This window comes from Schistocerca serialis, unplaced genomic scaffold (assembly GCF_023864345.2).
Source record: "Schistocerca serialis cubense isolate TAMUIC-IGC-003099 unplaced genomic scaffold, iqSchSeri2.2 HiC_scaffold_1451, whole genome shotgun sequence".
NCBI lineage: Eukaryota > Metazoa > Arthropoda > Insecta > Orthoptera > Acrididae > Schistocerca > Schistocerca serialis.
Window position 1 is genome coordinate 1,086,077 of NW_026047682.1, and position 21,620 is coordinate 1,107,696.

Below are 21,620 nucleotides of genomic sequence, written 5' to 3' on the forward strand. Positions count from 1 at the left end.
AGGAATTACTGGTCTTCCAGTTAAAAACTGTTGTTTTGTGAATTTAAAAGGGATGATAAGGGAATGTGAAATACACTTTGAGTGAATAATGTGAACTCTATTGTCTTCTTGTTTTAGCAGCTGCGTACACCTATTTTTTATTATGTAGTTACTAATGAAATGTTACCAGAGTGTTTTATTGGTCGGTTGTCCATGCTTCCCAGAAGATTTGTTTGTGATGACATACTAACCTGTAGCATAGCTAAGGATCTTGGTGAGCCTGTACTGTTGTATGTTTCAACATAAGTGATGATCAATTGCCAGAATAGGAATTTCTGGTCTTCCAGTTAAATATTGTTGTTTTGTGAATTTAAAAGGGATGATAAGGAAATGTGAAATACAATGTGAGTGAATAATGAGAACTCTGTTGTCTTCTTGTTTTAGCAGCTGCATACACCTATTTTTTACTATGTAGTTACTGATGAAATGTTTCCAGAGTGTTTTATTGGTCTGTTGTTCATGCTGCCCTGAAGTTTTGTTTGTGATGGCATACTAACCTGTAGCATAGCTAAGGATCTTGGTGAGCCTGGACTGTTGTATGTTTTAACATAAGTGATGATCAAATGCCAGAATAGGAATTACTGGTCTTCCAGTTAAATATACTTGTTTTGTGAATTTAAAAGGGATAATAAGGAGATGTGGAATACACTGTGAGTGAATAATGAGAACTCTGTTGTCTTCTTGTTTTAGCAGCTGCATACACCTATTTTTTTATTATGTAGTTAGTGATGAAATGTTACCAGGTTGTTTTATTGTTCTGTTGTCCATGCTGCCCTGAAGTTTTGTTTGTGATGACATACTAACCTGTAGCATAGCTAAGGATCTTGGTGAGCCTGGACTGTTGTATGTTTTAACATAAGTGATGATCAATTGCCAGAATAGCAATTACTGGACTTCCAGTTAAATATTGTTGTTTTGTGAATTTAAAAGGGATGCTAAGAGAATGTGAAATACATTGTGAGTGAATAATGAGAACCCTATTGTCTTCTTGTTTTAGCAGCTGCGTACACCTATTTTTTATTATGTAGTTACTAATGAAATGTTATCAGAGTGTTTTATTGGTCTGTTGTTCATGCTGCCCTGAAGTTTTGTTTGTGATGGTATACTAACCTGTAGCATAGCTAAGGATCTTGGTGTGCCTGGACTGTTGTATGTTTTAACATTAGTGATGATCAATTGCCAGAATTGGAATTACTGGTCCGCCAGTTAAATATACTTGTTTTGTGAATTTAAAAGGGATGATAAGGAAATGTGAAATACACTGTGAGTGAATAATGAGAACTCTGTTGTCTTCTTGTTTTAGCAGCTGCATACACCTATTTTTTATTATGTAGTTAGTGATGAAATGTAACCAGAGTGTTTTATTGGTCTGTTGTCCATGCTGCCCTGAAGTTTTGATAGTGATGACATACTAACCTGTAGCATAGCTAAGGATCTTGGTGAGCCTGGACTGTTGTATGTTTTAACATAAGTGATGATCAATTGCCAGAATAGGAATTACTGGTTTTCCAGTTAAATATTGTTGTTTTGTGAATTTAAAAGGGATGATAAGGAAATGTGAAATACACTGTGAGTGAATAATAAGAACTCTATTGTCTTCTTGTTTTAGCAGCTGCGTACACCTATTTTTTGATTATGTGGTTACTAATGAAATGTTACCAGAGTGTTTTATTGGTCTGTTGTTCATGCAGCCCTGAAGTTTTGTTCGTGATGGCATACTAGCCTGTGGCATAGCTAAGGATCTTGGTGAGCCTGTACTGTTGTATGTTTTAACATAAGTGATGATCAAATGCCAGAATAGGAATTACTGGTCTTCCAGTTAAATATACTTGTTTTGTGAATTTAAAAGGGATGATAAGGAAATGTGAAATACACTGTGAGTGAATAATGAGAACTCTGTTGTCTTCTTGTTTTAGCAGCTGCATACACCTATTTTTATTATGTAGTTAGTGATGAAATGTTACCAGGTTGTTTTATTGTTCTGTTGTCCATGCTGCCCTGAAGTTTTGATAGTGATGACATACTAACCTGTAGCATAGCTAAGGATCTCGGTGAGCCTGGACTGTTGTATTTTTTAACATAAGTGATGATCAATTGCCAGAATAGGAATTACTGGTCTTCCTGTTAAATATTGTTGTTTTGTGAATTTAAAAGGGATGCTAAGAGAATGTGAAATTTATTGTGAGTGAATAATGAGAACTCTGTTGTCTTCTTGTTTTAGCAGCTGCGTACACCTATTTTTTGATTATGTAGTTACTAATGAAATGTTACCAGAGTGCTTTATAGGGCTGTTGTTCATGCTGCCCTGAAGTTTTGTTTGTGATGTTATACTAACCTGTAGCATAGCTACGGATCTTGGTGAGCCTGGACTGTTGTATGTTTTAACATAAGTGATGATCAAATGCCATAATAGGAATTACTGGTCTTCCACTTAAATATACTTGTTTTGTGAATTAAAAAGGGATGATAAGGAAATGTGAAATACACTGTGAGTGAATAATGAGAACTCTGTTGTCTTCTTGTTTTAGCAGCTGCATACACCTATTTTTTATTATGTAGATAGTGATGAAATGTTACCAGGGTTTTTTATTGGTCTGTTGTCCATGCTGCCCTGAAGTTTTGTTTGTGATGACATACTAACCTGTAGCATAGCTAAGGATCTTGGTGAGCCTGGACTGTTGTATGATTTAACATAAGTGATGATCAAATGCCAGAATAGGAATTACTGGTCTTCCAGTTAAATACACTTGTTTTGTGAATTTAAAAGGGATGATAAGGAAATGTTTAATACACTGTGAGTGAATAATGAGAACTCTGTTGTCTTCTTGTTTTATCAGCCGCATACACCTATTTTTTATTATGTAGTTACTGATGAAATGTTACCAGGGTGTTTTATTGGTCTGTTGTCCATGCTGCCCTGAAGTATTGTTTGTGATGACATACTAACCTGTAGCATAGCTAAGGATCTTGGTGAGCCTGGACTGTTGTATGTTTTAACATAAGTGATGATCAAATGCCAGAATAGGAATTACTGGTCTTCCAGTTAAATATTGTTGTTTTGTGAATTTAAAAGGGATGATAAGAGAATGTGAAATACATTGTGAGTGAATAATGAGAACTCTGTTGTCTTCTTGTTTTAGCAGCTGCATACACCTATTTTTCATTATGTAGTTACTGATGAAATGTTACCAGAGTGTTTTATTGGTCTGTTGTCCATGATGCCCTGAAGTATGTTTGTGATGACATACTAACCTGTAGCATAGCTAAGGATCTTGGTGAGCCTGGACTGTTGTATGTTTTAACATAAGTGATGATCAATATCCAGAATAGGAATTACTGGTCTTCCAGTTAAATATTGTTGTTTTGTGAATTTAAAAGGAATGATAAGAAAATGTGAAATACACTGTGAGTGAATAATGAGAACTCTGTTGTCTTCTTGTTTTAGCAGCTGCATACACCTATTTTTTATTATGTAGATAGTGATGAAATGTTACCAGAGTTTTTTATTGGTCTCTTGTCCATGCTGCCCTGAAGATTTGTTTGTGATGACATACTAACCTGTAGCATAGCTAAGGATCTTGGTGAGCCTGGATTGTTGTATGATTTAACATAAGTGATGATCAAATGCCAGAATAGGAATTACTAGTCTTCCAGTTAAATATACTTGTTTTGTGAATTTAAAAGGGATGATAAGGAAATGTGAAATACACTGTGAGTGAATAATGAGAACTCTGTTGTCTTCTTGTTTTAGCAGCTGCATACACCTATTTTTTATTATGTAGATAGTGATGAAATGTTACCAGAGTTTTTTATTGGTCTGTTGTCCATGCTGCCCTGAAGTTTTGTTTGTGATGACATATTAACCTGTAGCATAGCTAAGGATCTTGGTGAGCCTGGACTGTTGTATGTTTTAACATTAGTGATGATCAATATCCAGAATAGGAATTACTTGTCTTCCAGTTAAATATTGTTGTTTTGTGAATTTAAAAGGGATGATAAGGAAATGTGAAATACACTGTGAGTGAATAATGAGAACTCTGTTGTCTTCTTGTTTTAGCAGCTGCATACACCTATTTCTTATTATGTAGTTACTGATTAAATGTTACCAGAGCGTTTTATTGGTCTGTTGTTCATGCTGCCCTGAAGTTTTGTTTGTGATGGCATACTAACCTGTAGCATAGCTAAGGATCTTGGTGAGCCTGGACTGTTGTATGTTTTAACATAAGTGATGATCAAATGCCAGAATAGGAATTACTGGTCTTCCAGTTAAATATTGTTGCTTTGTGAATTTAAAAGGGATGATAAGGAAATGTGAAATACACTGTGAGTGAATATTGAGAACTCTGTTGTCTTCTTGTTTTAGCAGCTGCATACACCTATTTTTCATTATGTTGATAGTGATGAAATGTTACCAGGGTGTTTTATTGGTCTGTTGTCCATGCTGCCCTGAAGTTTTGTTTGTGATGGCATACTAACCTGTAGCATAGCTAAGGATCTTGGTGAGCCTGGACTGTTGTATGTTTTAACGTAAGTGATGATCAATTGCCAGAATAGGAATTACTGGTCTTCCTGTTAAATATTGTTGTTTTGTAAATTTAAAAGGAATGATAAGGAAATGTGAAATACACTGTGAGTGAATAATGAGAACTCTGTTGTCTTCTTGTTTTAGCAGCTGCATACACCTATTTTTTATTATGTAGATAGTGATGAAATGTTACCAGAGTGTTTTATTGGTCTGTTGTTCATGCTGCCCTGAAGTTTTGTTTGTGATGGCATACTAACCTGTAGCATAGCTAAGGATCTTGGTGATCCTGGACTGTTGTATGATTTAACATTAGTGATGATCAAATGCCAGAATAGGAATTACTGGTCTTCCAGTTAAATATACTTGTTTTGTGAATTTAAAAAGGATGATAAGGAAATGAGGAATACACTGTGAGTGAATATTGAGAACTTGTTGTCTTCTTGTTTTAGCAGCTGCATACACCTATTTTTTATTATGTAGTTACTGATGAAATGTTACCAGGGTGTTTTATTGGTCTGTTGTCCATGCTGCCCTGAAGTTTTGTTTGTGATGACATACTAACCTGTAGCATAGCTAAGGATCTTGGTGAGCCTGGACTGTTGTATGTTTTAACATAAGTGATGATCAATATCCAGAATAGGAATTACTGGTCTTCCAGTTAAATATTGTTGTTTTGTGAATTTAAAAGGGATGATAAGAGAATGTGAAATACATTGTGAGTGAATAATGAGATCTCTGTTGTCTTCTTGTTTTAGCAGCTGCATACACCTATTTTTTATTATGTAGTTACTGATGAAATGTTACCAGAGTGTTTTATTGGTCTGTTGTCCATGATGCCCTGAAGTATGTTTGTGATGACATACTAACCTGTAGCATAGCTAAGGATCTTGGTGAGCCTGGACTGTTGTATGTTTTAACATAAGTGATGATCAATATCCAGAATAGGAATTACTGGTCTTCCAGTTAAATATTGTTGTTTTGTGAATTTAAAAGGAATTATAAGGAAATGTGAAATACACTGTGAGTGAATAATGAGAACTCTGTTGTCTTCTTGTTTTAGCAGCTGCATACACCTATTTTTTATAATGTAGATAGTGATGAAATGTTACCAGAGTTTTTTATTGGTCTGTTGTCCATGCTGCCCTGAAGTTTTGTTTGTGATGACATACTAACCTGTAGCATAGCTAAGGATCTTGGTGAGCCTGGACTGTTGTATGATTTAACATAAGTGATGATCAAATGCCAGAATAGGAATTACTGGTCTTCCAGTTAAATATTGTTGTTTTGTGAATTTAAAAGGGATGATAAGAGAATGTGAAATACATTGTGAGTGAATAATGAGAACTCTGTTGTCTTCTTGTTTTAGCAGCTGCATACACCTATTTTTTATTATGTAGTTACTGATGAAATGTTACCAGAGTGTTTTATTGGTCTGTTGTCCATGCTGCCCTGAAGTTTTGTTTGTGATGACATACTAACCTGTAACATAGCTAAGAATCTTGGTGAGCCTGGACTGTTGTATGTTTTAATATAAGTGATGATCAAATGCCAGAATAGGAATTACTGGTCTTCCAGTTAAATATACTTCTTGTGTGAATTTAACAGGGATGATAAGGAAATGTGAAATACACTGTGAGTGAATAATGAGAACTCTGTTGTCTTCTTGTTTTAGCAGCTGCAAACACCTATTTTTTATTATGTAGTTACTGATGAAATCTTACCACGGTGTTTTATTGGTCTATTGTCCATGCTGCCCTGAAGTTTTGTTGGTGATGACATACTAACCTGTAGCATAGCTAAGGATCTTGGTGAGCCTGGACTGTTGTATGTTTTAACATAAGTGATGATCAATTGCCAGAATAGGAATTACTGGTCTTCCAGTTAAATATTGTTGTTTTGTGAATTTAAGAGGGATGCTAAGAGAATGTGAAATACATTGTGAGTGAATAATGAGAATCCTGTTGTCTTCTTGTTTTAGCAGCTGCATACACCTAATTTTTATTATGTAGTTAGTGATGAAATGTTAGCAGAGTGTTTTATTGGTCTGTTGTCCATGCTGCCCTGAATTTTTTCTTGTGATGACATACTAACCTGTAGCATAGCTAAGGATCTTGGTGAGCCTGGACTGTTGTATGTTTTAACATAAGTGATGATCAATTGCCAGAATAGGAATTACTGGTCTTCCAGTTAAATATACTTTTTTTGTGCATTTAAAAGGGATGATAAGGAAATGTGAAATACACTGTGAGTGAATAATGAGAACTCTGTTGTCTTCTTGTTTTAGCAGCTGCACACTCCTATTTTTTATTATGTAGTTACTGATGAAATGTTACCAGAGTGTTTTATTGGTCTGTTGTCCATGCTGCCCTGAAGTATTGTTTGTGATGACATACTAACCTGTAGCATAGCTAAGGATCTTGGTGAGCCTGGACTGTTGTATGTTTTAACATAAGTGATGATCAATTGCCAGAATAGGAATTACTGGTACACCAGTTAAATATTGTTGTTTTGTGAATTTAAAAGGGATGATAAGGAAATGTGAAATACACTGTGAGTGAATAATGAGGACTCTGCTGTCTTCTTGTTTTAGCAGCTGCATACACCAATTTTTTATTATGTAGTTACTGATGAAATGTTACCAGAGTCTTTCATTGGTCGGATGTTCATGCTGCCCTGAAGTTTTGTTTGTGATGGCATACTAACCTGTAGCATAGCTAAGGATCTTGTTGAGCCTTGACTGTTGTATGTTTTAACATAAGTGATGATCAAATGCCAGAATAGGAATTACTGGTCTTCCAGTTAAATATACTTGTTTTGTGAATTTAAAAGGGATGATAAGGAAATGTGAAATACACTGTGAGTGAATAATGCGAACTCTGTTTTCTTCTTGTTTTAGCAGCTGCATACACCTATTTTTTATTATGTAGTTAGTGATGAAATGTTACCAGGGTGTTTTATTGTTCTGTTGTCCATGCTGCCCTGAAGTTTTGTTTGTGATGACATACTAACCTGCAGCATAGCTAAGGATCTTGGTGATTCTGGACTGTTGTATGTTTTAACATAAGTGATGATCAATTGCCAGAATAGGAATTACTGGTCTTCCAGTTAAATATTGTTGTTTTGTGAATTTAAAAGGGATGTTAAAGAAATGTGAAATACACTGTGAGTGAATAATGAGAACTCTATTGTCTTCTTGTTTTAGCAGCTGCGTACACCTATTTTTTATTATGTAGTTACTAATGAAATGTTACCAGAGTGTTTCATTGGTCTGATGTCCATGCTGCCCTGAAGTTTTGTTTGTGATGACATACTAACCTGTAGCATAGCTAAGGATCTTGGTGAGCCTGGACTGTTGTATGTTGTAACATAAGTGATAATCAAATGCCAGAATAGGAATTACTGGTGTTCCAGTTAAATATACTTGTTTTGTGAATTTAAAAGGGATGATAAGGAAATGTGGAATACACTGTGAGTGAATAATGAGAACTCTATTGTCTTCTTGTTTTGTCAGCTGCATACACCTATTTTTTATTATGTAGTTACTGATGAAATGTTTCCAGGGTGTTTTATTGGTCTGTTGTCCATGCTGCCCTGAAGTTTTGTTTGTGATGGCATACTAACCTGTAGCATAGCTAAGGATCTTGGTGAGCCTGGACTGTTGTATGTTTTAACATAAGTGATGATCAATTGCCAGAGTAGGAGTTACTGGTCTTCAAGTTAATTATTATTGTTTTGTGAATTTAAAAGGGATGAAAAGAGAATGTGAAATACATTGTGAGTGAATAATGAGAACTCTGTTGTCTTCTTGTTTTAGCAGCTGCATACACCTATTTTTTATTATGTAGTTACTGATGAAATTTTACCAGAGTGTTTTATTGGTCTGTTGTTCATGCTGCCCTGAAGTTTTGTTTGTGATGGCATACTAACCTGTAGCATAGCTAAGGATCTTGGTGAGCCTGGACTGTAATATGTTTTAACATAAGTGATGATCAATTGCCAGAATAGGAATTACTGGTCTTCCTGTTAAATATTGTTGTTTTTTGAATTTAAAAGGAATGATAAGGAAATGTGAAATACACTGTGAGTGAATAATGAGAACTCTGTTGTCTTCTTGTTTTAGCAGCTGCATACACCTTTTTTTTTATTATGTAGTTACTAATGAAATGTTACCAGAGTGTTTTATTGGCCTGTTGTTCATGCTGCCCTGAGGTTTTGTTTGTGATGGCATACTAACCTGTAGCATAGCTAAGGATCTTGGTGAGCCTGGACTGTTGTATGTTTTAACATAAGTGATGATCAAATGCCAGAATTGGAATTACTGGTCCTGCAGTTAAATATTGTTGTTTTGTGAATTGAAAAGGGATGCTAAGGAAATGTGAAATACAATGTGAGTGAATAATGAGAACTCTGTTGTCTTCTTGTTTTAGCAGCTGCATACACCTATTTTTTATTATGTAGCTACTGATGAAATATTTCCAGAGTGTTTTATTGGTCTGTTGTTCATGCTGCCCTGAAGTTTTGTTTGTGATGGCATACTAACCTGTAGCATAGCTAAGGATCTTGGTGAGCCTGGACTGTTGCATGTTTTAACATAAGTGATGATCAAATGCCAGAATAGGAATTACTGGTCTTCCAGTTAAGTATACTTGTTTTGTGAATTTAAAAGGGATAATAAGGAAATGTGGAATACACTGTGAGTGAATAATGAGAACTCTGTTGTCTTCTTGTTTTAGCAGCTGCATACACCTATTTTTTTATTATGTAGTTAGTGATGAAATGTTACCAGGTTGTTTTATTGTTCTGTTGTCCATGCTGCCCTGAAGTTTTGTTTGTGATGACATACTAACCTGTAGCATAGCTAAGGATCTTGGTGAGCCTGGACTGTTGTATGTTTTAACATATGTGATGATCAATTGCCAGAATAGGAATTACTGGACTTCCAGTTCAATATTGTTGTTTTGTGAATTTAAAAGGGATGCTAAGAGAATGTGAAATACATTGTGAGTGAATAATGAGAACCCTATTGTCTTCTTGTTTTAGCAGCTGCGTACACCTATTTTTTATTATGTAGTTACTAATGAAATGTTACCAGAGTGTTTTATTGGTCTGTTGTTCATGCTGCCCTGAAGTTTTGTTTGTGTTGGCATACTAACCTGTAGCATAGCTAAGGATCTTGGTGAGCCTGGACTGTTGTATGTTTAAACATAAGTGATGATCAATTGCCAGAATAGGAATTACTGGTCTTCCAGTTAAATATTGTTGTTATGTGAATTTAAAAGGGATGCTAAGGGAATGTTAAATACATTGTGAGTGAATAATGAGAACTCTATTGTCTTCTTGTTTTAGCAGCTGCGTACACCTATTTTTTGATTATGTAGTTACTAATGAAATGTTATCAGAGTGTTTTATTGGTCTGTTGTTCATGCTGCCCTGAAGTTTTGTTTGTGATGACATACTAGCCTGTAGCATAGCTAAGGATCTTGGTGAGTCTGGACTGTTGTATATTTTAACATAAGTGATGATCAAATAACAGAATAGGAATTACTGGTCTTCCAGTTAAATATATTTGTTATGTGAATTTAAAAGGGATGATAAGGAAATGTGAAATACGCTGTGAGTGAATAATGAGAACTCTGTTGTCTTCTTGTTTTAGCAGCTGCATACACCTATTATTTATTAAGTAGTTACTGATGAAATGTTACCAGGGTGTTTTATTGGTCTGTTGTCCGTGCTGCCCTGAAGTCTTGTTTGTGATGACATACTAACCTGTAGCATAGCTAAGGATCTTGGTGAGCCTGGACTGTTGTATTTTTTAACATAACTGATGATCAATTGCCAGATTAGGAATAACTGGTCTTCCAGTTAAATATTGTTGTTTTGTGAATTCAAAAGGGATGCTAAGAGAATGTGAAATACATTGTGAGTGAATAATGAGAACTCTATTGTCTTCTTGTTTTAGCAGCTGCGTACACCTATTTTTTGATTATGTAGTTACTAATGAAATGTTACCAGAGTGTTTTATTGGTCTGTTGTTCATGCAGCCCTGAAGTTTTGTTCGTGATGGCATACTAGCCTGTGGCATAGCTAAGGATCTTGGTGAGCCTGTACTGTTGTATGTTTTAACACAGGTGATGATCAAATGCCAGAATAGGAATTACTGGTCTTCCAGTTAAATATACTTGTTTTGTGAATTTAAAAGGGATGATAAGGAAATGTGAAATACACTGTGAGTGAATAATGAAAACTCTGTTGTCTTCTTGTTTTAGCAGCTGCATACACCTATTTTTTATTATGTAGGTAGTGATGAAATGTTACCAGAGTGATTTATTGCTCTGTTGTCCATGCTGCCCTGAAGTTTTGTTTGTGACGACATACTAACCTGTAGCATAGCTAAGGATCTTGGTGAGCCTGGACTGTTGTATGTTTTAACATAAGTGATGATCAATTGCCAGAATAGGTATTACTGGTCTTCCAGTTAAATATTGTTGTTTTGTGAATTTAAAAGGGATGATAAGGAAATGTGAAATACACTGTGAGTGAATAATGAGAACTCTGTTGTCTTCTTGTTTTAGCAGCTGCATACACCTATTTTTTATTATGTAGTTACTGATGAAATGTTACCAGGGTCTTTTATTGGTCTGTTGTCCATGCTGCCCTGAAGTTTTGTTTGTGATGACATATTAACCTGTAGCATAGCTAAGGATCTTGGTGAGCCTGGACTGTTGTATGTTTTAACATAAGTGATGATCAATTGCCAGAATAGGAATTACTGGTCTTTCAGTTAAATATTGTTGTTTTGTGAATTTTAAAGGGATGAGAAGGAAATGTGAAATACACTGTGAGTGAATAATGAGAACTCTATTGTCTTCTTGTTTTAGCAGCTATATACACCTATTTTTTATTATGTGATTACTGATGAAATGTTAACAGGGTGTTTTATTGGTCTGTTGTCCATGCTGCCCTGAAGTTTTGTTTGTGATGACATACTAACCTGTAGCATAGCTAAGGATCTTGGTGAGCCTGGACTGTTGTATGTTTTAACATAAGTGATGATCAATTGCCAGAATAGGAATTACTGGTCTTCCAGTTAAATATACTTGTTTTGTGAATTTAAAAGGGATGATAAGGAAATGTGAAATACACTGTGAGTGAATAATGAGAACTCTGTTGTCTTCTTGTTTTAGCAGCTGCATACACCTATTTTTTATTATGTAGTTAGTGATGAAATGTTACCAGGTTGTTTTATTGTTCTGTTGTCCATGCTTCCCTGAAGTTTTGTTTGTGATGACATACTAACCTGTAGCATAGCTAAGGATCTTGGTGAGCCTGGACTGTTGTATGTTTTGACGTAAGTGATGATCAATTGCCAGAATAGGAAATACTGGTCTTCCAGTTAAATATTGTTGTTTTGTGAATTTAAAAGGGATGATAAGGAAATGTGAAATACACTGAGAGTGAATAATGAGAACTCTGTCGTCTTGTTGTTTTAGCAGCTGCATACATCTATTATTTATTGTGTAGTTACTGATGAAATGTTACCAGGGTGTTTTATTGGTCTGTTGTCCATGCTGCCCTGAAGTTTTGATAGTGATGACATACTAACCTGTAGCATAGCTAAGGATCTTGGTGAGCCTGGACTGTTGTATTTTTTAACATAAGTGATGATCAAAAGCCGGAATAGGAATTACTGGTCTTCCAGTTAAATATATTTGTTTTGTGAATTTAAAAGGGATGATAAGGAAATGTGGAATACACTGTGAGTGAATAATGAGAACTCTGTTGTCTTCTTGTTTTAGCAGCTGCATACACCTATTTTTTATTATGTAGTTACTGATGAAATGTTACCAGGGTGTTTTATTGGTCTGTTGTTCATGCTGCCCTGACGTTTTGTTTTTGATGGCATACTAACCTGTAGCATAGCTAAGGATCTTGGTGAGCCTGTACTGTTGTATGTTTTAACATAAGTGATGATCAAATGCCAGAATAGGAATTACTGTTCTTCCACTTAAATATACTTGTTTTGTGAATTTAAAAGGGATGATAAGGAAATGTGAAATACACTGTGAGTGAATAATGAGAGCTCTGTTGTCTTCTTGTTTTAGCAGCTGCATACACCTATTTTTTATTATGTAGTTAGTGATGAAATGTTACCAGAGTGTTTTATTGGTCTGTTGTCCATGCTGCCCTGAAGTTTTGTTTGTGATGACATACTAACCTGTAGCATAGCTAATGATGTTGGTGAGCCTGGACTGTTGTATGTTTTAACATAAGTGATGATCAATTGCCAGAATAGGAATTACTGGTCTTCCAGTTAAGTATTGTTGTTTTGTGAATTTATAAGGGATGATAAGGAAATGTGAAATACAGTGTGGGTGAATAATGGGAACTCTATTGTCTTCTTGTTTTAGCAGCTGCGTACACCTATTTTTTATTATGTAGTTACTAATGAAATGTTACCAGAGTGTTTCATTGGTCTGTTGTCCATGCTATCCTGAAGTTTTGTTTGTGATGACATACTAACCTGTAGCATTGCTAAGAATCTTGGAGAGCCTGGACTGTTGTATGTTTTAACATAAGTGATGATCAAATGCCAGAATAGGAATTACTGGTCTTCCAGTTAAATATTCATGTTTTGTGAATTTAAAAGGGATGATAAGAGAATGTGAAAAACATTGTGAGTGAATAATGAGAACTCTGTTGTCTTCTTGTTTTAGCAGCTGCATACACCTATTTTTTATTATGTAGTTACTGATGAAATGTTACCAGAGTGTTTTATTGAACTGTTGTCCATGATGCCCTGAAGTATGTTTGTGACGACATACTAACCTGTAGCATAGCCAAGGATCTTGGTGAGCCTGGACTGTTGTATGTTTTAACTTAAGTAATGTCCATTTACTAGAATAGGAATTACTGGTCTTCCAGTTAAATATTGTTGTTTTGTGAATTCGAAAGGGATGATAAGGAAATGTGAAATACACTGTGAGTGAATAATGAGAACTCTGTTGTCTTCTTGTTTTAGCAGCTGCATACACCTATTTTTTATTATGTAGTTACTGATGAAATGTTACCAGGGTGTTTTATTGGTCTGTTGTCCATGCTGCCCTGAAGTTTTGATAGTGATGACATACTAACCTGTAGCATAGCTAAGGATCTTGGTGAGCCTGGACTGTTGTATTTTTTAACATAAGTGATGATCAATTGCCAGAATAGGAATTACTGGTCTTCCAGTTAAATATTGTTGTTTTGTGAATTTAAAAGGAATGATAAGTAAATGTGAAACACACTGTGAGTGAATAATGAGAACTCTGTTGTCTTCTTGTTTTAGCAGCTGCATACACCTATTTTTTATTATGTAGTTAGTGATGAAATGTTACCAGAGTGGTTTATTGGTCTGTTGTCCATGCTGCCCTGAAGTTTTAATAGTGATGACATACTAACCTGTAGCATAGCTAAGGATCTTGGTGAGCCTGGACTGTTGTATTTTCTAACATAAGTGATGATCAATTGCCAGAATAGGAATTACTGGTCTTCCAGTTAAATATTGTTGTTTTGTGAATTTAAAAGGGATGCTAAGAGAATGTGAAATACATTGTGAGCGAATAATGAGAACTCTATTGTCTTTTTGTTTTAGCAGCTGCGTACACCTATTTTTTATTATGTAGTTACTAATGAAATGTTACCAGAGTGTTTCATTGGTCTGTTGTCCATGCTGCCCTGAAGTTTTGTTTGTGATGACATACTAACCTGTAGCATAGCTAAGGATCTTGGTGAGCCTGGACTGTTGTATGTTTTAACATAAGTGATGATCAATTGCCAGAATAGGAATTACTGGTCTTCCAGTTAAATATTGTTGTTTTGTGAATTTAAAAGGGATGATAAGAGAATGTGAAATACATTGTGAGTGAATAATGAGAACTCTATTGTCTTCTTGTCTTAGCAGCTGCGTACACCTATTTTTTTATTATGTAGTTACTAATGAAATGTTACCAGAGTGTTTTATTGGTCTGTTGTTCATGCTGCCCTGAAGTTTTGTTTGTGATTGCATACTTACCTGTAGCATAGCTAAGGATCTTGGTGAGCCTGGACTGTTGTATGTTTTAACATAAGTGATGATCAATTGCCAGAATAGGAATTACTGGTCTTCCAGTTAAATATTGTAGTTTTGTGAATTTAAAAGGGATGATAAGGAAATGTGAAATACACTGTGATTGAATAATGAGAACTCTGTTGTCTTCTTGTTTTAGCAGCTGCATACACCTATTTTTTATTATGTAGTTACTGATGAAATGTTACCAGAGTGTTTTATTGGTCTGTTGTCCATGCTGCCCTGAAGTTTTGTTTGTGATGACATACTAACCTGTAGCATAGCTAAGGATCTTGGTGAGCCTGGACTGTTGTATTTTTTAACATAACTGATGATCAATTGCCAGAATAGGAATTACTGGTCTTCCAGTTAAATATTGTTGTTTTGTGAATTGAAAAGGGATGCTTGAGAATGTCAAATACATTGAGAGTGAATAATGAGAACTCTATTGTCTTCTTGTTTTAGCAGCTGCGTACACCTATTTTTTGATTATGTAGTTACTAATGAAATGTTACCAGAGTGTTTTATTGGTCTGTTGTTCATGCTGCCCTGAAGTTTTGTTTGTGATGGTATACTAACCTGTAGCATAGCTAAGGATCTTGGTGAGCCTGGACTGTTGTATGTGTTAACATAAGTGATGATCAAATGCCAGAATAGGAATTATTGGTCTTCCAGTTAAATATACTTGTTTTGTGAATTTAAAAGGGATGATAAGGAAATGTGAAATACACTGTGAGTGAATAATGAGAACTCTGTTGTCTTCTTGTTTTAGCAGCTGCATACACCTATTTTTTATTATGTAGTTACTGATGAAATGTTACCGGGGTGTTTTATTGGTCTGTTGTCCATGCTGCCCTGAAGTTTTGATAGTGATGACATACTAACCTGTAGCATAGCTAAGGATCTTGGTGAGCCTGGACTGTTGTATTTTTTACACATGAGTGATGATCAACTGACAGAATAGGAATTACTGGTCTTCCAGTTAAATATTGTTGTTTTGTGAATTTAAAAGGGATGCTAAGAGACTGTGAAATACATTGTGAGTGAATAATGAGAACTTTATTGTCTTCTTGTTTTAGCAGCTGCGTACACCTATTTTTTATTACGTAGTTACTAATGAAATGTTACCAGAGTGTTTCATTGGTCTGTTGTCCATGCTGCCCTGAAGTTTTGTTTGTGATGACATACTAGCCTGTAGCATAGCTAAGGATCTTGGTGAGCCTGGACTGTTGTATGTTTTAACATAAGTGATGATCAAATGCCCGAATAGGAATTACTGGTCTTCCAGTTAAATATATTTGTTTTGTGAATTTAAAAGGGATGATAAGGAAATGTGGAATACACTGTGAGTGAATAATGAGAACTCTGTTGTCTTCTTGTTTTAGCAGCTGCATACACCTATTTTTTATTATGTAGTTACTGATGAAATGTTACCAGGGTGTTTTATTGGTCTGTTGTCCATGCTGCCCTGAAGTTTTGTTTGTGATGACATACTAACCTGTAGCATAGCTAAGGATCTTGGTGAGCCTGGACTGTTGTATTTTTTAACATAACTGATGACCAATTGCCAGAATAGGAATTTCTGGTCTTCCAGTTAAATATTGTTGTTTTGTGAATTCAAAAGGGATGCTAAGAGAATGTGAAATACATTGAGAGTGAATAATGAGAACTCTATTGTCTTCTTGTTTTAGCAGCTGCGTACACCTATTTTTGGATTATGTAGGTACTAACGAAATGTTACCAGAGTGTTTTATTGGTCTGTTGTTCATGCTGCCCTGAAGTTTTGTTTGTGATGGTATACTAACCTGTAGCATAGCTAAGGATCTTGGTGAGCCTGGACTGTTGTATGTGTTAACATAAGTGATGATCAAATGCCAGAATAGGAATTACTGGTCTTCCAGTTAAATATACTTGTTTTGTGAATTTAAAAGGGATGATAAGGAAATGTGAAATACACTGTGAGTGAATAATGAGAACTCTGCTGTCTTCTTGTTTTAGCAGCTGCATACACCTATTTTTTATTATGTAGTTAGTGATGAAATGTTACCAGAGTGTTTTATTGGTCTGTTGTCCATGATGCCCTGAAGTTTTGATAGTGATGACATACTAACCTGTAGCATAGCTAAGGATCTTGGTGAGCCTGGACTGTTGTATGCTTCAACATAAGTGATGATCAATTGCCAGAATAGGAATTACTGGTCTTCCAGTTAAATATTGTTGTTTTGTAAATTTAAAATGAATGATAAGGAAATGTGAAATACACTGTGAGTGAATAATGAGAACTCTATTGTCTTCTTGTTTTAGCAGCTGCGTACACCTATTTTTTATTATGTAGTTACTGATGAAATGTTACCAGGGTGTTTTATTGGTCTGTTGTCCATGCTGCCCTGAAGTTTTGTTTGTGACGACATACTAACCTGTAGCATAGCTAAGGATCTTGGTGAGCCTGGACTGTTTTATTTTTTAACATAACTGATGATCAATTGCCAGAATAGGAATTACTGGTCTTCCAGTTAAATATTGTTGTTTTGTGAATTCAAAAGGGATGCTAAGAGAATGTGAAATACATTGAGAGTGAATAATGAGAACTCTATTGTCTTCTTGTTTTAGCAGCTGCGTACACCTATTTTTTGATTATGTAGTTACTAATGAAATGTTACCAGAGTGTTTCATTGGTCTGTTGTCCATGCTGCCCTGAAGTTTTGTTTGTGATGACATACTAGCCTGTAGCATAGCTAAGGATCTTGGTGAGCCTGGACTGTTGTATGTTTTAACATAAGTGATGATCAAATGCTAGAATAGGAATTACTGGTCTTCCAGTTAAATATATTTGTTTTGTGAATTTAAAAGGGATGATAAGGAAATATGGAATACACTGTGAGTGAATAATGAGAACTCTGTTGTCTTCTTGTTTTAGCAGCTGCATACACCTATTTTTTATTATGTAGTTACTGATGAAATGTTACCAGGGTGTTTTATTGGTCTGTTGTCCATGCTGCCCTGAAGTTTTGTTTGTGATGACATACTAACCTGTAGCATAGCTAAGGATCTTGGTGAGCCTGGACTGTTGTATTTTTTAACATAACTGATGATCAATTGCCAGAATAGGAATTACTGGTCTTCCAGTTAAATATTGTTGTTTTGCGAATTCAAAAGGGATGCTAAGAGAATGTGAAATACATTGGGAGTGAATAATGTGAACTCTATTGTCTTCTTGTTTTAGCAGCTGCGTACACCTATTTTTTGATTATGTAGTTACTAATGAAATGTTACCAGAGTGTTTTATTGGTCTGTTGTTCATGCTGCCCTGAAGTTTTGTTTGTGATGGTATACTAACCTGTAGCATAGCTAAGGATCTTGGTGAGCCTGGACTGTTGTATGTGTTAACATAAGTGATGATCAAATGCCAGAATAGGAATTACTGGTCTTCCAGTTAAATATACTTGTTTTTTGAATTTAAAAGGGATGATAAGGAAATGTGAAATACACTGTGAGTGAATAATGAGAACTCTGTCGTCTTGTTGTTTTAGCAGCTGCATGCACCTATTTTTTATTGTGTAGTTACTGATGAAATGTTACCAGGGTGTTTTATTGGTCTGTTGTCCATGCTGCCCTGAAGTTTTGTTTGTGATGACATACTAACCTGTAGCAAAGCTAAGGATCTTGGTGAGCCTGGACTGTTGTATGTTTTAACATAAGTGATGATCAAATGCCAGAATAGGAATTACTGGTCGTCCAGTTAAATATACTTGTTTTGTGAATTTAAAAGGGATGATAAGGAAATGTGAAATACACTGTGAGTGAATAATGAGAACTCTGTTGTCTTCTTGTTTTAGCAGCTGCATACACCTATTTTTTATTATGTAGTTACTGATGAAGTGTTACCAGGGTGTTTTATTGGTCTGTTGTCCATGCTGCCCTGAAGTTTTGATAGTGATGACATACTAACCTGTAGCATAGCTAAGGATCTTGGTGAGCCTGGACTGTTGTATTTTTTAACATAAGTGATGATCAATTGCCAGAATAGGAATTACTGGTCTTCCAGTTAAATATTGTTGTTTTGTGAATTTAAAAGGAATGATAAGGAAATGTGAAATACACTGTGAGTGAATAATGAGAACTCTGTTGTCTTCTTGTTTTAGCAGCTGCATACACCTATTTTTTATTATGTAGTTAGTGATGAAATGTTGCCAGAGTGGTTTATTGGTCTGTTGTCCATGCTGCCCTGAAGTTTTGATAGTGATGACATACTAACCTGTAGCATAGCTAAGGATCTTGGTGAGCCTGGACTGTTGTATTTTCTAACATAAGTGATGATCAATTGCCAGAATAGGAATTACTGGTCTTCCAGTTAAATATTGTTGTTTTGTGAATTTAAAAGGGATGCTAAGAGAATGTGAAATACATTGTGAGTGAATAATGAGAACTCTATTGTCTTTTTGTTTTAGCAGCTGCGTACACCTATTTTTTATTATGTAGTTACTAATGAAATGTTACCAGAGTGTTTCATTGGTCTGTTGTCCATGCTGCCCTGAAGTTTTGTTTGTGATGACATACTAGCCTGTAGCATAGCTAAGGATCTTGGTGAGCCTGGACTGTTGTATGTTTTAACATAAGTGATGATCAAATGCCCGAATAGGAATTACTGGTCTTCCAGTTAAATATATTAGTTTTGTGAATTTAAAAGGGATGATAAGGAAATGTGGAATACACTGTGAGTGAATAATGAGAACTCTGTTGTCTTCTTGTTTTAGCAGCTGCATACACCTAGTTTTTATTATGTAGTTACTGATGAAATGTTACCAGGGTGTTTTATTGGTCTGTTGTCCATGCTGCCCTGAAGTTCTGTTTGTGATGACATACTAACCTGTAGCATAGCTAAGGATCTTGGTGAGCCTGGACTGTCGTATTTTTTAACATAACTGATGATCAGTTGCCAGAATAGGAATTACTGGTCTTCCAGTTAAATATTGTTGTTTTGTGAATTCAAAAGGGATGCTAAGAGAATGTGAAATACATTGAGAGTGAATAATGAGAACTCTATTGTCTTCTTGTTTTAGCAGCTGCGTACACCTATTTTTTGATTATGTAGTTACTAATGAAATGTTACCAGAGTGTTTTATTGGTCTGTTGTTCATGCTGCCCTGAAGTTTTGTTTGTGATGGTATACTAACCTGTAGCATAGCTAAGGATCTTGGTGAGCCTGGACTGTTGTATGTGTTAACATAAGTGATGATCAAATGCCAGAATAGGAATTACTGGTCTTCCAGTTAAATATTGTAGTTTTGTGAATTTAAAAGGGATGATAAGGAAATGTGAAATACACTGTGAGTGAATAATGAGAACTCTGTTGTCTTCTTGTTTTAGCAGCTGCATACACCTATTTTTTATTATGTAGTTAGTGATGAAATGTTACCAGAGTGTTTTATTGGTCTGTTGTCCATGATGCCCTGAAGTTTTGATAGTGATGACATACTAACCTGTAGCATAGCTAAGGATCTTGGTGAGCCTGGACTGTTGTATGCTTCAACATAAGTGATGATCAATTGCCAGAATAGGAATTACTGGTCTTCCAGTTAAATATTGTTGTTTTGTAAATTTAAAAGGAATGATAAGGAAATGTGAAATACACTGTGAGTGAATAATGAGAACTCTATTGTCTTCTTGTTTTAGCAGCTGCGTACACCTATTTTTTATTATGTAGTTACTGATGAAATGTTACCAGAGTGTTTTATTGGTCTGTTGTTCATGCTGCCCTGAAGTTTTGTTTGTGATTGCATACTTACCTGTAGCATAGCTAAGGATCTTGGTGAGCCTGGACTGTTGTATGTTTTAACATAAGTGATGATCAATTGCCAGAATAGGAATTACTGGTCTTCCAGTTAAATATTGTAGTTTTGTGAATTTAAAAGGGATGATAAGGAAATGTGAAATACACTGTGATTGAATAATGAGAACTCTGTTGTCTTCTTGTTTTAGCAGCTGCGTACACCTATTTTTTATTATGTAGTTACTGATGAAATGTTACCAGAGTGTTTTATTGGTCTGTTGTCCATGCTGCCCTGAAGTTTTGTTTGTGATGACATACTAACCTGTAGCATAGCTAAGGATCTTGGTGAGCCTGGACTGTTGTATTTTTTAACATAACTGATGATCAATTGCCAGAATAGGAATTACTGGTCTTCCAGTTAAATATTGTTGTTTTGTGAATTGAAAAGGGATGCTTGAGAATGTGAAATACATTGAGAGTGAATAATGAGAACTCTATTGTCTTCTTGTTTTAGCAGCTGCGTACACCTATTTTTTGATTATGTAGTTACTAATGAAATGTTACCAGAGTGTTTTATTGGTCTGTTGTTCATGCTGCCCTGAAGTTTTGTTTGTGATGGTATACTAACCTGTAGCATAGCTAAGGATCTTGGTGAGCCTGGACTGTTGTATGTGTTAACATAAGTGATGATCAAATGCCAGAATAGGAATTACTGGTCTTCCAGTTAAATATACTTGTTTTGTGAATTTAAAAGGGATGATAAGAGACTGTGAAATACATTGTGAGTGAATAATGAGAACTCTATTGTCTTCTTGTTTTAGCAGCTGCGTACACCTATTTTTTATTACGTAGTTACTAATGAAATGTTACCAGAGTGTTTCATTGGTCTGTTGTCCATGCTGCCCTGAAGTTTTGTTTGTGATGACATACTAGCCTGTAGCATAGCTAAGGATCTTGGTGAGCCTGGACTGTTGTATGTTTTGACATAAGTGATGATCAAATGCCCGAATAGGAATTACTGGTCTTCCAGTTAAATATATTTGTTTTGTGAATTTAAAAGGGATGATAAGGAAATGTGGAATACACTGTGAGTGAATAATGAGAACTCTGTTGTCTTCTTGTTTTAGCAGCTGCATACACCTATTTTTTATTATGTAGTTACTGATGAAATGTTACCAGGGTGTTTTATTGGTCTGTTGTCC